This window comes from Loxodonta africana, unplaced genomic scaffold (genome assembly GCF_030014295.1).
Source record: "Loxodonta africana isolate mLoxAfr1 unplaced genomic scaffold, mLoxAfr1.hap2 scaffold_56, whole genome shotgun sequence".
NCBI lineage: Eukaryota > Metazoa > Chordata > Mammalia > Proboscidea > Elephantidae > Loxodonta > Loxodonta africana.
The window spans coordinates 1,032,974-1,049,361 of NW_026975283.1; the positions used below are offsets into that span (position 1 = coordinate 1,032,974).

At 41.5% G+C, this 16,388-nt stretch overlaps 2 long non-coding RNA genes across 5 annotated transcripts in view; one reads left to right on the forward strand and one right to left on the reverse strand.

Annotated features, from left to right (window-relative positions):
* The window catches only part of LOC135229841 (uncharacterized), a 637,733-nt gene that overhangs the window by 590,558 nt on the left and 30,787 nt on the right, over positions 1 to 16,388 (reverse strand). For all 3 annotated transcript variants that reach the window (XR_010320505.1, XR_010320504.1, XR_010320503.1), the window contains exon 2: positions 4,872 to 5,019. This is a non-coding gene — a long non-coding RNA (uncharacterized LOC135229841). The remainder of the gene's footprint in view (positions 1 to 4,871; positions 5,020 to 16,388) is intronic.
* LOC135229842 (uncharacterized) overlaps positions 1 to 16,388 on the forward strand; it is a 590,403-nt gene that overhangs the window by 473,544 nt on the left and 100,471 nt on the right. The window lies entirely within an intron of this gene.

A 16,388-nucleotide genomic window follows, 5' to 3' on the forward strand; every position in this document is an offset into this window, starting at 1 on the left:
CCATCGAGTCGGTTCCAACTCATAGTGACCCTACAGGACAAAGTAGAACTGCCCCACAGAGTTCCCAAGGAGCGCCTGGTGGATTCGAACTGCTAACCTTTTGGTTAGCAGCTATAGCTATTAACCATTATGCGACTAGGTTTTCCATATATATATATTCTCTTCACTAGTTTTGCATCTCTAGAGATCCCAGCTAAGACATTTGGTACCTACTGTGGTTCTAGAGGAACCAAATCTTAAGGATGAGTTTTCTGAATTGATTCTCAAGTCTGGCTAGTCTTAAAGGCACTGATGACTGTCTCCAGTAGTAAACAGGCTATTGCTAATCCATGGTGGGAGGTGACAATAGAAATACGCAAAATACTACTACCACTGGATCAAATATTTGTGAGAGACAAGGCTCTGCCTGATTACATATTTGATACTTTTCTATAATTTTGTCAGAATAAGAATAATAAGGAAGCTGCTTGGTTAGTCCTGCTTTTGCTAGTCACACTGGTGAATGAAAGAAATGGGCTCAAAGCTGAAGCACCACATACAAGATCTGAAAGCTGCCACTTGTGCCCAGAAAGAAAACCATATTTCTTATAGTAACAAGGCTAATGCTGCCAAAAATAAACTCAGATTCTTATCATAAGAGTGACTGAATTAAAGCGCCAGTTGAATATCCAGCCTCAAATGGTGTCTGAAGTTAGAGTGAGGGCACTGATTGGGAAGAAATGGGATCCTGAAACTTGGGATGAGGACATATGGGCAGACAGTCAGGAAGCAGGGGACAATGAACCTCCAATTTCTGTTGAATCGCTCTTCCTAACAGAACCAGACCTCTTACTCCCATCTGAAGAGATTCTCTAATTTTGCCTGCTAAGGCACCCTTCCCAGTAAAACAATTATCCCTTCCACCTCCATCTAATGAGATTACCCTCAGCTGTGCCTGAAGTGTCTTGTTTGAGTTATCTCCTGGGGTGGTATCTGGGGCATTGCCTGGGGCATCACCTTAGGCAGATGTCTTATAAGACACGGCTGAACATCCCACTGCCACTGCCCATTTTTGCTTCTAGACCTATACCTAGACTTCAGTCCCAACAAGCCCCAAAAGGTGAACTATGAAGTGTGACCCAGGAGAAGGTATGCTAAACTCCAAAAGAACTGCTTGATTTTTCTAATACATACATACATACAGAAACCTGGTGAACATGTGTGGGAATGGCTATTATGGGTGTGGGATAATGGTGCAAGCAACATAAAGGTGGATTAGTCTGAGTTTATTGATATAGACCCAGGAAGCATAGATTCTTCATTCAGTGTTTCAGCTTGAGAGGTTAGAAAAGGACGTCATAGTTTATTTGGTTGGTTTACTGAAGCATGGATTAAGTGGTGGCCTACAATAAATCAAGTGGAAATGGCAGATCTGCCATTGTATACTGTAGGAGAAGGTAACCAAAGGCTGAGGGAAACTGGCAGGTTAGAATGGATTTATTAGGCTGGACCCACAGACCCACACACGGAGTGCCCAGAGGGCTTTCTTTGTACCATAGCGGTGAGGTACAAATTTGTGCAGCAAGCCCCAGCATTATTGAAGACTTCTGTGGTTGCTATTTTATGTAAGTAAGAGTCCACAGTGAGAACTGCCCTAACTGAATTAAGACACCTAACTACAATGCAGTTGACTGGACCCCGTGGTGGTAGCAGCCAAGTGGTGGCACTCAATCAACAAAGACAAGGTGGGTGTGGTTACCATAACAGACAGTAGAGTCAAAGCAGTAATCAGAATAGTCTGCTCACATGGATTTATGGCAATGGCTACTTAGTCATAGTGGCCCTGGGAGTGAAAGAGCTGGGAAATGTACATCTCCTGGTACCTAGTGTCTTAGATATCTAGTGCTCCTGTAACAGAAATACCACAAACGGATGACTTTAACAAAGAAAATTATTCCCTCACAGTCTAGGAGGCTATAAGTCCAAATTCAGGGTGCCAATTCCAGGGGAAGACTTTCTCTCTGTCACTCCTAGGGGAAGGTCTTTGTCACCAATCTTCCCCTGGACAAGAAGGTTCTCAGCACAGGGATCCTAGGTCCAAAGGATGCACTGCTCCTGACACTTCTTTCTTGGTGGTACTGAGGTCCCCCTGTCTCTCTGCTCTTTTCTCTTTTATATCTCAAAAGAGACTGACTTAAAACACAACTTAATCTTGTAGATTGAGCCCTGCCTCCTTAACATAACTGCTTCAAATCTTCGCTCATTAACATCCTAGAGGTAGGATTTACAATACATTGGAAAATCACACCAGCTGACAAAATGGTGGATAATCGCACAATACTGGGAAGCATGGCCTAGTCAAGCTGATATATACATTTTGGGAAGACAGAGTTTAATCCGTAACACCTAGTATGCAGCTATCCACCTGTTAATGCCTTTTTCTCCACACCTGTTTGGAAGTATCACCAGAAACAGTGTGCCTTCTCTCTGACCTAAGTATATAAGGACCAAATAATATAGAGGAATCTCTGTTACATTTTCTCCATCTTACCAATATTTGGCCTCATAGGCAGACCCAGTCACTTAATTGCACGGCAGAATGAAGAGATTAAAGCCCCAACATTCTTGCCAGTGGACAAGGAAGGTAGCTGCTCAGACATCAGAGAGCCTCAGAGAGACAGAGACCAGGTGGCTCAAGAGAGGGATACCATAAAGTTGTTTTTCATACCCCCCTCCACTCCCATAGTTGCATATGCTTTGCTCTGACTCCAAGAAGTAGATCAATCCTTTGAGAACTGCATTATGGGTTAGAACACCAACAAGGTCCCAGACTGAGTGACACTCCCATAGATTACAACCAAATATCATCGCAAAGTCTTCAAAATCTGAACTGACATCTGAGCCACAGCATCCAGAAGTTGGGAAAGAACCTGCAGCCTGAACATAACTGGGTCAAGTGATTGCTAAAACAAACAACATCAACATTTTCTGTAAGATTGAAGTAAGACATAGTCTTGGAATCATAGACAAAAACTTTAAAAAGCTACTTTAACCACGCTCAAAGAAGTAACGGGCACACCTTAGAAAAATAGAAAAATACATAGAAACCATTCACGAATGAAAATTTTAGACAGGAAAAATAGAGATAAAAAATTCACTTGATCAGCGGAATGCTGTTGACAGACAAAAGGATCAATGAGATGAAAATAGTTCAATTGAAAATATCCAATCTGAAAACAGAGGACAAATATTGAAAAAAAAAATGAACAGAGCCTCAAAAAAATCCAAAAATATCTAACATTTATTTACTGGAATTCCATAAGGTGTAGAGAAAATATGTGGTGTAGAAAAAAGTATCTAAAGAAATACTGGCTCAACACTTTCCCAATTTGTTGAAAGACATAAACTTACAGATTCAACAAGCTATGCAAACTCCAACAAGTTAAACTCACATAATTTTACGCCCAAATGCCTCACTGTCAATTGTGGAATAACAAGGACCAAGAAAATATCTTCAAAGAAGCTAGAGAGAAAACAACTCATCTCACACAGGAGAAACAATTGGAATGACTCTGTATTCATCATCAGAAGCCATGGAGGCCAAAAGGCTGTGAAAACAACATTTTTTCAACACTGAAAGAAAAGAAACATTAACCCAGTGTTCTATAGGCTGTTATTTCCTTCATGAGTAAAGGAAAAATACTGACATTCTCAGGTGAAGGACGCTTAAGAGAATTCATCGCCACCAGACTTGTTCTAAATGAAACACTAAGGAAGTTCTTCAGGTGGCAGGCTTGGAATTTCAGGAATTATGGAAAGCAACAAAGTGGAAAGTACCTTCTGAAGTTTGCCGTTCAGCCAAAGATTAGACAGGTCTATAAAACAAACAATAACACACGTGAAGAAAGTGTTTCTTAGTTCAATCGTGTGTATGAGACCAAAAGTGCAAAACCTGCCCAAAAGCACAGAAAAGAGGGCAGGATGGAACAGGAATCATGGCGGATGGAAACGGGGAACTGGAGCATAGAAGAGAATACTGACACATCATGAATATTGCCACCAATGTCACAAAACAATTGTGTATAAATGGCTGAACAAGAAAGTAATTTGCTCTGTAAAGTTTCAAATAAAGCACAATAAAAAATTTTTAAAAAGTGGTAGGTATCTGGGTAAACATATTATGCCAACCCTGCTGTCACTGCACAACATGGCGCAGGACTCCCCTCTTTGGAAAGACTTTCTAGCCTATTGGAAACACTTTGGAATATACTCTTGGTGGCAAATTAGTATTAGAGAATGGGATTATTTTGAAAATATGAGATGTCTGTACTCATGCCTGGTGAATAAACTGGATAATAAAATTTTCAGAGCGAAATGAGATGTTCTAACAGAAAAATAGGCCTGAATTCCCACGTGGGCCATGAGCCTACTCTGAAGGCCTTTCCCAGAGAGGCATTTCAGGCACTTCTAGAGCAGCAGGAGCACTGGGGAATGCATGTATCAACCTCCCCCAGGGCCTTCTCTGAGGAGTAAGTACCTGCTTTAGTACTAAGCTTAGGGGTTCATAAATAGTCATTCTGCATAAGGTCTTCAGGTTCAAGTCTGTAATCCAGCTGGGATTCTGTGTGTGCTGCATCTCTGCATCAAAAGAACATACTTCTAGAAGCAGAATGCCAGGAGAGAGGCGGTTGGGCAGTTGGGGGTGGGGGGTGCTGCGCAGACAGGGGTGCCCAAGGGAGGCACAATATAGTCATTCTGCAGCAGGTCTAGTCATTCTGCATAAGAATTAGAATGCTTCTGTCAATGCATAATAGTTTACATACAGGACATAAACAAAGTGACTGAAGGACAAAGTTGAATAGTAAACCAAGCCACTCCCTGTCAATCCTTACCTGAGAGGGTCTTCATCAGGACTTCTGGGGATGGAGAACTACACAGTAAACGCTGATTTATTTTACCTCTTCCTTCCTCAAGAAACAGGAACTGGTGTTAAGATGTCAGGTGTCAAGCCCCAAACTCCTCTTCTGGTCTGTATTTAAGCTGTATAATAAAACTGGGATCAGGCAATCAGCCGTGAGCAGACAGACCCAGAGTATTCCCAGTGCCCCACATCTTTGAGCTCCAGTGAGATCCTGTTCTTAGTCACTAGATTAGCAGAGGAGCTGAAAGACTGAAATTCCGTGTTTTAAGGCAACTTGGGCTTCAAACAGTCACTTATTGCTAAAGTCATATTTCTCTGTGTTAATTTATGATCCTTAACTCAAATCCGGAGTTTGGAGCTCATTTTGATAACTCCTCATTAGTCTGCATAGACTAGATTCTGCTCACAGTCAGTGATGACAATGGAGGAAACAAAGTCCCTAGCCCAGAGGAGGGACTGCTCCCCATATTTGGGGAAATGCCCCTGGGAAGCATCGGCGAGGTGCACTTTGGCCTCTGTGGCTTTGCCTTCTGCTCCTGGAATTGCACCCTGGGGGCCTCCATATGCAGACCCAGAGTCCGTGGGTGACCACAGCTCCCCCGTTCTGGGTCATCGTCCGGACACACGTTGCGATATGCTTCCTGCCCTCCTTTCCAGCATAAGCGCTGCGATCACAAGTGGCAGAACCAGTTCTCAGGTCCAGACCCTAGACCTTGCCCTCCTCGGCCTTAGGCTTCCCCTAGTCCTGGTGGAACCTGCAAGCCTGGCGGATGCGAGGTTAGCACCCGGCTGGGTGGGCTTGGGCCTGTCTCAAAAGGCTCATGGCGCACGCAGGTTCCTCCTCCTTGGAGCCTGTGGGCTTGCGGTGGGCAGCCCGGCATCTCCTGCCTCCCTCGGGCGCCCTCTCTGGGCAGCAGCTCCCCTCCCCCTACCCCACCAACCACCCAACAGTCGCACTGCCTGCTTTCTGCTTCTAGAAGCGCGTTCTTTTGATGCACACATGCAGCACACACAGAAGCTCAGTTGGATTACAGACTTGAACCTGAAACGCACAACTTTAAAACTACTAGACTGGGGGGGGTGGGTATTGGCAGTGAAAAAAGGAAAAAAAAAATAAGAAAGAGAACAATTACAAAAAAAGTATTAGAAGACTGTATCCTCACATTATGGACTCAAGAAGGTTGTGGATAAACAACTGCATAGATAGCATACTGTTGTCTCTTTGCAAATAAGTCTTAAATGAGGGAATTTGGTACCGGGAAGAGTTGCAGAGCCTGACTTTGGGGAAATCTGGGATTGATGAATTGCCTTGCATGAGGCTACAAGCCCTGATAATCAATATTTGAAGATGAGATTCGAGCAACCTAGAACATGCATCAGAATTTTTTCTAAGTAAATTAGCACCAGAAGATGCCTTTAACCACTAAATAAAATGGGTCAGTAGTTCAAGATCTCCCTACAAAGAAAATGGCAGACCTAGATCGTTTCCAGTCAGGTTCCAGCAAACATGCAAGAAACAGTCATTTTAATCTTGTACATAGTCAACAGAGATTAGAAAACCATGAGATACTCCCCTAACTTGATCCTTAAGCCTAGTTTAAAAATGATAACAAATTTTAGAGAAGGATGGTAGAAGAAGAGTTAGAGGACAAGCACACTCAGTAACTGAAATGCAAAACCCTACGTAAGATGCCAGCAAAGGAAATCCAGCAAAGTATAAACCACGTAACATGCCATGATCAAGGCGGTTTATTGTAGGCATACAAATTTGAGTGAACGTTAAAGATTTAGTAATTTCACTCACCACATGCATAGGTGAAAGAAGCGAAGACATATGCTCACCTCAAGAGATGGGGGCAAAGCAGGTTGATAAAATCCAATCACACGGAGAGATAAGGACTAGGAGCAAATATAGAACAGAAAAGGAGTTCCCGAACGTGGAAAACTACAACTAGCATGATAGTTCATGGTGACGTGTGGGACATTCTCTTTAAAATTAATAAACAATAAAATAAGGGTGCTTCTATCATTACTTTTATTAAACATTGAACACCGGAAGTGTAAGCTAGTACAAAAAGAGAAAAAGTATAAATGCTATTCATAGATTATAGGACTGTCTCCATTGAAAACTGTAGAAAATAATGGAATTAATAGTAATCATAAATAAAAAATAAATTGAAATTTCAATGCATCAGCATCAAGCTGACTCTGTCATAGCTCTTAGGTGAAAGCAAAGGACACTGATAGGGAAAGAGCAGGTTCGGGTGGTCTAGACCAAGGAGGGAAGAAAATTATTCTGCACTGGGCTGAACTTATAAGAACGGGTATGTGTGTTAGCTACCTAGTCCCTCCATAACAAAAAATAACACAACTGGGTGGCTTTAAAGAACAGAAATTTATTTTCTCACAGTTTAGCAGGTAGTCGTTCGAATTCAGGGCATGGCTGTAGTGGGAGGTCCTTCCTTGTCTACCTCAGCTTCTAGTAGATGCCAGCAATCATTTGTGTTCCTGGCCTTCTAGAAGCATCTGTCTTCTTTGTCTGTCTTCCTTTTCACCTGTTTGTGTCTGTGTGTATTCTGCTCCTTTTATAACTAAGAAGAGTTAGGCTTAGGACCCACCCTACATTGGTATGACCTCATTCACATAATAAAAGCAGGCCCCCTCTTTCCTAACAAGGTCAGATTTACAGGTACAGGGGTTAGGATTTCCACATACATTTTGGAGGGACACAATTCAATCCCTAACAGTCGACTTACCAGATATTCTGGATTGAGAGTACTCGCATGAACAGCTGAGAGTGGTTCCAATTCTTTGCTACATTTGTTGGCTGAAACTTGTCTCAATGGTCACCCAAAGGAATGCTGGAGCAATTTATTGTGTAGGACCTGGCCAACCATTCCTAATCACATCCATTGTGTGGAAAAACACACAATCCCATCACCAAAGCCTTGAGAAATTCATGGATAAGAAAAGAATGGTGGTTGGAACCAAGAATTGTTTCATAGCCTAGATAACATGGTGTAGGTGTTAGATATTCACATGGAGATGTCAGGTAATAAAACTTCACCCCACACGGAGATGTCAAGGATAATACCAACAGCTAATGTTCATTGAGTACCTACACTGGTGCCAGGCACTCCTGTGCTTTTCCTTTCATGTTTGCTTTCATGATGGCCATATGAGGAATGTATCATTATAATGCATAAAGAGGTCAATACAGAGAGTTAGGCTGACATTTGAATATATGAGTCTGGACCCAGGAGGAGTTTGAATGGATGGAGGTATAAACCTCACGTCCTTAGCTACAAATAGACAGCAGTGAACTCACTGAGGCATCCTAGAGGGAGGGTGTCAACAGAGAGAGGAGCAGGCACCAAGCCCAAGGGTACTCGGGTATCTAGAAGCCTGCCAGGTGAACAGCAGCCAACAAGCCTCTCTGAAGTCCAGTGTGGTTCCTGGAGGGTTGTCTGTCCTTGCTCTCAGCTGCATTTCCCCAGTGCTCCTCCCACCTGCACTGGGTTGTCCCCTTCATGACGACAGGGACAGTGTGTACCTTTCACCACTGTATCTGCATAACATAGACTATTTCTGGCCCATGGAATATACTGACTGAAAGAAAAATAAACAAACGATAAGTACGTAAAATCCTTCGTAGTTGATACCTTGGGATACATTAAGGGGCTTCATGAGTAAGAGGGAGAAAAACTGATCAGGGCTGCTTCTGAGACCATCTCTTAGGCGTAAAGAGTGTTAAACAATAATTAAACAAAGAGATTTAATGACAGAGATGTATGTTAAAAAGATGTAAGTATACGTTGAAGATTACTAGAAACATGCACATTTATTATTGCAACTATAGTCAAATCGTTAAAAAACATATACTACATGCACACAGAATATTATAAAGTAATTTAATGCCCTCATTAAAAAAAAAAAATTTATCATGAGAAAAGACTAATGATGAATGAAAATATCAGGATATAATATCCGTGTTAATATACATAAATGTGTGCGCTAATACACACATAAAATCAGTTGCCACTGAGTCAGTTCTGATTCATGATGACACCACTGTACCAGAGTAGAACTGTACTCCATAGGGGTTCCAATGGCTGAGTTTTCGGAAGTAGGCTGCCAGACCTCTCTTTCACAGCAATTCTGGGTGGACCTGAACTCCAACTTTCTGTCAGCAGCTCAAGATATTAACCATTTTGCACCAATCAGAGACTCTAATACACGTACATGCCAATATAAGTAAGATAACAGACATATCGGAACGTTAATAATTTATTCTATGCATTATGTATGTTTTCTTGTTATTTATTGCATACTTTCCCATTGCTTCCAAGTTTTTGAGGAATAGAATGTACTTCTGGAAAAATTCATGAGAGATTTTTAAGTAATGAAATAATTAACAGAAACAGAATGAGTAAATCTGTGGCAAAGCAGCCCATGAACCCAAGATTATAGTAACACTGGTATGAAAAGGAGAATTGTGGAGTCCTGTAGCTCAGTGGTCCCATGCATCCATCAGGAAAGAGGGAAGAGCAAATAAACAAGGAGAAAATACAGTGAGCCAGAGGAGTGGGAGCCCTCTGTTGTGGGCACAGTTTTCTCATGAAACTTTAGATGGGCACAATGGGTGGGATTATCCACTTCCATCATACAAACATTTTTATTACCCTTGATTTTAACGGAACTATGTTATAAAAACAAATGATAAAATAAAGTATAATAAAAGAATAAATCTCATCAGTGGACTACTATCATTTTCCCCGGCCACTGATTCTTTTACCGAGGAGGGCAGGAGACACATATGGGAAAGAAGATGGAGCAGTGTGAAGACTCATGCTAAGTGAGGACGGGAGTGTTTCTGAGACAGGCCTTAGCTGCTACCACCTAGGGTGCACGACCAGCTGTGCATGACCAACTGGAAGAAATGGCACATTATTTCTGAGACCTACTCTAGCTCATAACAAATTATGCATAACATGGGGAAGAATGAGAATTGCAGGACACTTAACTGTTCTCATGAGAAACCTATACATAGAACAAGAGGCAGTCATCTAAACGGAACAAGGAATATAGCATGGTTTAAAGTCAAGAAAGGTGTACATCAGCGTTGTATCCTTTCACCATATGTATTCAATCTGTATGCGGAGCAAATAATCCGAGAAGCTGGACTGTATGAGAAGAATAAGGCATCAGGATTGGAGGAAGACTCATTAATAACCTCAGATATGCAGATGATACAATCTTGCTTGCTGAGAGTGAAGAGGCCTTAAAGCATTTACTGATGAAGATCAAAGACTACAGACCAACAGCCTAACAACTGGACCAATAAGCAACATCATGATAAACAGAGAAAATGTTGACGTCATTAAGGGCCTCATTTTACTTTGATCCGCAATAAACACCCACGGAAGCAGCAGTCAAGAAATCAAACGACACACTGCACTGGACAAATCTGCTGCAAGAGACCTCTTTAAAGTGTTCAAAAGCACAGATGTCACCTTGAAAACTAATGTGCGCCTGACTCAAGCCATGGTGTTTTCAGTCGCCTCATACGCACATGAAAGGTGGGCAATGAATAAGGAAGACTAAAGAAAAACTGAAGGCAATGAATTAAGGGGTTGGCAAAGAATATTGAATATACCACGGACTGCCAAAAGAATGAACAAATCTGTCTTGAAAGAAGTACAGCCAGAATATTCCTGAGAAGCAAGAATGGCAAGGCTTCATCTCACATGTTTTGGACATGTTGTCAGGAGAGATCAGTCCCTGGAGAAGCAGGTCATACTTGGTAACAAGTGGCCACAACAATTGGCTCATACATAACAACGACCCTGAAGGTGACAATAGGTAGTTTAACATACAATTTGACCCATATGAATTAAAATTTAAACAATTATTTCATGCCTTTTTGTAGCAGCTTTAGAATATACAATTAAAATAAATGTAAATAATTATTAGAAAAAATCTCTGAACATAAAATTTAATTTTTTTAAGTCATTGCTCCATACCCCAAATCTAAATGGCTTGATATAAAGCACTGGTATTTGTGATTCACAAAAAGCAGGTGCCAATTCCTGAACTGAAGTGACAGGAGAAACTCCCCATGCTGTTAGAGCCCTGAGTATGGGCCCTAATCCAATAATCTGTCCTCATTAATTCCTTTTCATTTCATCTCTGTGAAAGAGGGGAGGGAGAAGGTGAGAGAGGGTTACATGTGCCTATTCTGTTCTTTAGCATCTAGTTCACTGCCAGGAACAACTATTCATAAGAGGCTACAAAACATTAAAGTACAAATAAGGAGGAAAACCTCCTAGTATATATATGTATTAGGTGGCACAAAGAGTTAAGTGCTCAGCTACTAACTGAAAGGTTGGCAGTTTAAATCCACTCAGTTGCCTTGGAAGAAAGGCCTGGCAATCTACCTCCAAATGGTTACAGCTATTGAAAACCGTATGGAGGGCAGTCCTACTCTGAAAACTCACGGGGTCGTCATGAGTGAAAATCTCCTCAACGGCAACTGGACTGGTAATCTATATATGGCATAAATGTTGGGAAAATTAGTTTCTGAACATATACACGGCATACAGAATACACTGCACATTAGTATTATGTGCCAAAACCCACTGTCATCAAGTCGATTCTAACTCATAGTGACCCCAAAGGACAGAGTAAAACTGCCACATAGGGTTTCCAAGGCTGTAAGTCTTCACTGAAGCAGACTGCCACATCTGTCTCCTGCAGAGAGGCTGGTGGGTTCGAACCACTGACCTTTCAGTTAGCAGCCAAGTTCTTTAGCCACACAGCCACTAGGGCTCACTGCTGTCATGTACAGTGATTACATAAGCAAATTCTGAAACAAACTGCCTGGGTTTAAATCCTAACTCAATCTATCAGCTGGTTGATCTGGGAACGTTACTTTACCTCTCACTGCCTCAGTTTCCCAATTCTAAAATGAGTCTTATTCAAAAGGTTGTTACGCAGGTTAAATAAAACACACAAGGCACTTAGAAAAAGGCCTTACACACAGAATGAACACAATAAATGTTAGCTTTCATAATTATCAAGGGAATACAAACAGCTTAGTTGAAGAAACTTCCATTGAGAAATAGTTGCGTTCCAAAATTCATGTGTAAAGTCATTTACATCAACTGTTAAAGTTGTATGTTTAGATTCAAGTGATTACTGAGGTATGATCTTGAACAGAGTTCAGGGGACTATACAGGCTGACTCTGCATGCCCTTCTCCTGCACATCCATTCCATCTCCCTTGGAGCCCAGACATCATGTTATCAATTAAACCCCTCCCACACTGGTGGTGTAGTGTTTAAGAGCTATGGCTGCTAACCAAAAGGTCATCAGTTCAAATCCACCAGGCGCTCCTTGGAAAGTCTATGGCACAGTTCTGCTCTGCCCTATTGGGACGCTATGAGTTGGAATAGACTCAGTGGCAATGGGTTTTTAATGGGTATGAGTTAACTGTTCAGTGCTTAAAGACATACCCAAAGCAACCACGAACACAAAAGTATAGTAAAAAGTTCTTATTTCAGAATAGCAAAACCTTTTTCTAACACAGTGGTGAATTAGGGTGGACTGTGTATCAAGAGGAGGCCTGGTGGCATAGTGGTTAAGAGCTCAGCTGCTAACCAAAAGGTCAGCAGTTCGAATGCACCAACTAGTCCTTGGAAACTCTATGAGGTAGTTCTACTCTATGCTATAGGGTCTCTATGAGTTAATATCAACTAGGGTCTGTACGGGTTGTAATCAACTTGATGGTGACAAGTTTGATTTGGTTTGGATTAAATTATGACCCTAAAAAACGTGTGTTTCAACTTAGTTAGGCCATGATTCCCACTATTGCCTAGTTGTCCTTCATTTTGTGATTGTAATTTTACTTTAAGAGGATTAGGGTGGGATTGTAACACCACCCTCACTCAGGTCACCTTTCCCTGAGGTGTGGCCTGCACCACCTTTTATCTCGCAAGAGGTAAAAGGAAAGGGAAGCAAGCGGAGAGTTGGGGTCCTCAGACTATCAAGAAAGCAGCACCAGGAGCAGAGCATGTCCTCTGGACCCAGGGTCCCTGCACCTGAGAAGCTCCTTGACCATGGGAAGGATAAGGACAAGGACCTTCTTCCAGAGCCGAAAGAGAGAGAAAACTTTCCCTTAGAGCTGATGCCTTGGACTATTAGCCTACTTTAATGCGAGGTATTAAATTTCTCTTGGTTAAAGCCATCCACTCATGGTATTTCTGTTACGGCAGCACTAGATGATGAAGACAGTGGGTAAAGGTGGAAGGGGTGGATGAAGGACAAAAAAAGAAAAATGGACAACAAGAGAAATATAAGAATTCAGAGAACTGTGAAAATTTAATTCCTGAATATACTTTCTTTCTCCTCCCTGTAACTGTAAGGACTTTTCTCATATACAGCATATATAAGTAAATCCTTGCAATATTTAAAACACTTAGATTTTTGTAAAACTCATTCTCTGAAAACTCATGGTGGCCCCATTAATTTGTGGCTTAAAAACAACTCAGAACTAAAAAGAAGCATAAATAAATAAATAAAGGCACTGCTGTCATTTGCGGGTGATGTTCTTTTCCTGCTATCCACAACCCACACACTTGGGAGTTAATTTTCCAGGGTCAGTGTTCACAGACCATCCTCTTTCTCTCACCACCACCCCACCACCCTTAATTATTTAGAAAAGGCAGGGCCAGTCAGTGCTCCAAACATCAAGATTTCTCTCTAAAATGCCAACTCGCACTTGGGGAGCAGGCTACATTCTCAGCTATCAGCAATTCCACTAGCCCCTGCAGATAAGGAACATGTCTCCACTGAACTGCTCGTTGTAATTAAAAAAAAAAAAAAAGTAAAAAACTGTTTCTTAAAACCAGAAAAAAAAAAAAAACAGGCATTTCCCTATTACCCACCCACCCCACTCTCCCACACCGAGTGCTCCCCTCACCACACACACACTCAAATATTTCCTACCAAGGGTGTGTCCCAAGCACGGGGTCTGGCTCCGCTCTTCTTTTACACCCCTTGGAGGCCTCTGGAGAAACCATACCTTTGGTTGGCAATTCCCTGAACCCTGCCTATTCAAGCTGGCACTTATTCAAAAAGGCAGGTGAGTCTTCAAGTCAGGTTTTTAAAAGGAGTTTAAGAGGAGCCAGGTGATATGCTTACTCACCCTCAAGTTTCTCAAAGGTAATAATTTCTTGAGATGTTTACAATGTCTCAACTATGGGTTAATTAAATCCCTTAGGATGGTGGGCATAGGAAAATCCTGCATCTCAATGCCCCCCACTTTGAAAAAAAAGAGGGGGAATCTCCAAAATTACAAATTTGAATTTCTACATACTTGATTGAACTAAGGAGTAAGTTCCTCATGTGTGTTATTCTTGGTTTGAGCTTGGTGGTGCAGTGGTTAAGAGCTCAGCTGCTAACCAAAAGGTCTGCTGTTTGAATCCAACAGCTGCTCCTTAGAAATCCTATGGGGTAGTTCTACTCCGTCCTATAGGGTTGCTAAGAGTCAGAATTCACTGGATGGCAATTGGTTTGTTTGTTTTTCAATCTTTGGCTGAAAGGTAGACTTTGTTATCAATTTATTAAATCAACTGGTAATTTGCTGGATATTTCTCATACAGGAACTTATGATGTCTTCAAATCCAGCCAATCAGGTTTAGGAAGAGAGAAACTTCTCTACCTTAGCCTCCCTGCCACTCCCACACCTTTTTCATTGATTTCCATGCCCTGTTTAAGTAACATCACTCATCACTTCTCACTGTCTAGGTTATCTGACCCAATTCATGGCAGTCAATTCCACCTGAGCCCTAGGATACCCTCATTTACATACTCTGCCCTGTTCCTTCACCAATGGCTGACCTCACATCTCCCCTTGAATGTCTACTAGGCATCTGAAACTTAATGTGGTTCAAATAAAATTCTTCGTCCAAGTGTCTTATCTACCTCCCAGTCTTCCTTATCTCAGCAAATGTTCTCACTATCCTCTGGATTGTTCAGGACAAAAACCTAGAAATCATCCTTGATTTCTCTCCTTTATTCAAATCTTGCATCCAATCCATTGACACATATTCTGGACTCTTGGCGCTACCTTAAAATAAATCCTGACTCTATCCACTTCTCACTACCTCCACCTTACATCCACCATCATCTCTTGGTGAAAACTGGACTCCGTGCCACCGATCTTCCCTCTTACAGTCTACATAACAGCATCACCTCAGTGGCTTCTCATGGCAATTAGGAAAAATTCCCAAATCCTTCCCATGGTCTTTCATGATGCGGGGCTTGCCCACCATACTAACCTCATTTCCTAACAGTCTTCCCTCGGTTCACTCCACACTAGCCATGACTTATTTCCTGAGCTTCCTCAAAACATGCCAGAACACTTGGTTATTAAAGGGCCTCAGAAACAACTCTTTCCTTTATTGGCAATATCCTCCCTCCAGAACTTCATACAGCTATTCTCTCCTTTGATATAGGTCAGTTATCTCCTCAAATATCCTGATCCCATAAGCCTTTACTAACTATTAATCTAAAACAGCTCACCCCACTCATTCCCTCACATGCAACTCTGTCTTATTTTCAAAATATTTAGCTCTCCTTGACATTTTTTGTTAATTATTACCTGTAAATGTATTTTTTGTGGTTGAGAATATATGCAGCAAAACATACACCAACTCAACAGTTTCTACCTGTACAATTTAACGACATCGGTTACATTCAAGTTGTGCAACCATTCTTACCCTCCTTTTCTGAGTAGTTCCTCTGTCATTAGCATAAACCCACTGCTCCTTAAGGTTCCTATCTAATCTTTTCAGTAGCTGTTGGCAATCTGATGCCATATAGACAGTTCTTAAAAGAGCATATGCTCAAGGTAGACCATTTTTATTAGTTAAGTAGCTAATGTTCTGGAGCCCTCGTGGCACAGTGGTTAAGTGATACGGTAGCCAAGCAAAAGAAGAGCAGTTTGAATCCACCACCTGCACCTTGGAAACCCTATGCGGCAGTGCTATTCTGTCCTACAGGGTCTCTGAGTCGGAATCAACTCAATGGCAACAGTATGGTGTTTTCTTTTTTATACTTCAGTTTTAAGATGATTCAAGGGAAGGCTTTTGGTGTAATGTTTAAAGATTATCTCACGGCAATAGTTTCAGGAGTTCATTCACCCTCAATGGCTCCAAAAAGTCTAGGGTTCATGAGAATTTGAAATTCTGTTCTGCATTTTCCCCCTTTTGATCAGGGCTTTGCTATGGACTCTTTGATCAAAATGTTCAGCGACAGTAGCCGGGAACCTTCTGGTTCTTCTGGTCTCATGGCATGCTAGATGTTCTTTTAAAAAACATGAGTGGATGCTGGAGGTTATCAAATACTTATTTTATTACACCTATTAGTATAACCACATTTATTTTTCCTGTACATATGGCAAATTATACTGATTCATTTTTGAATGT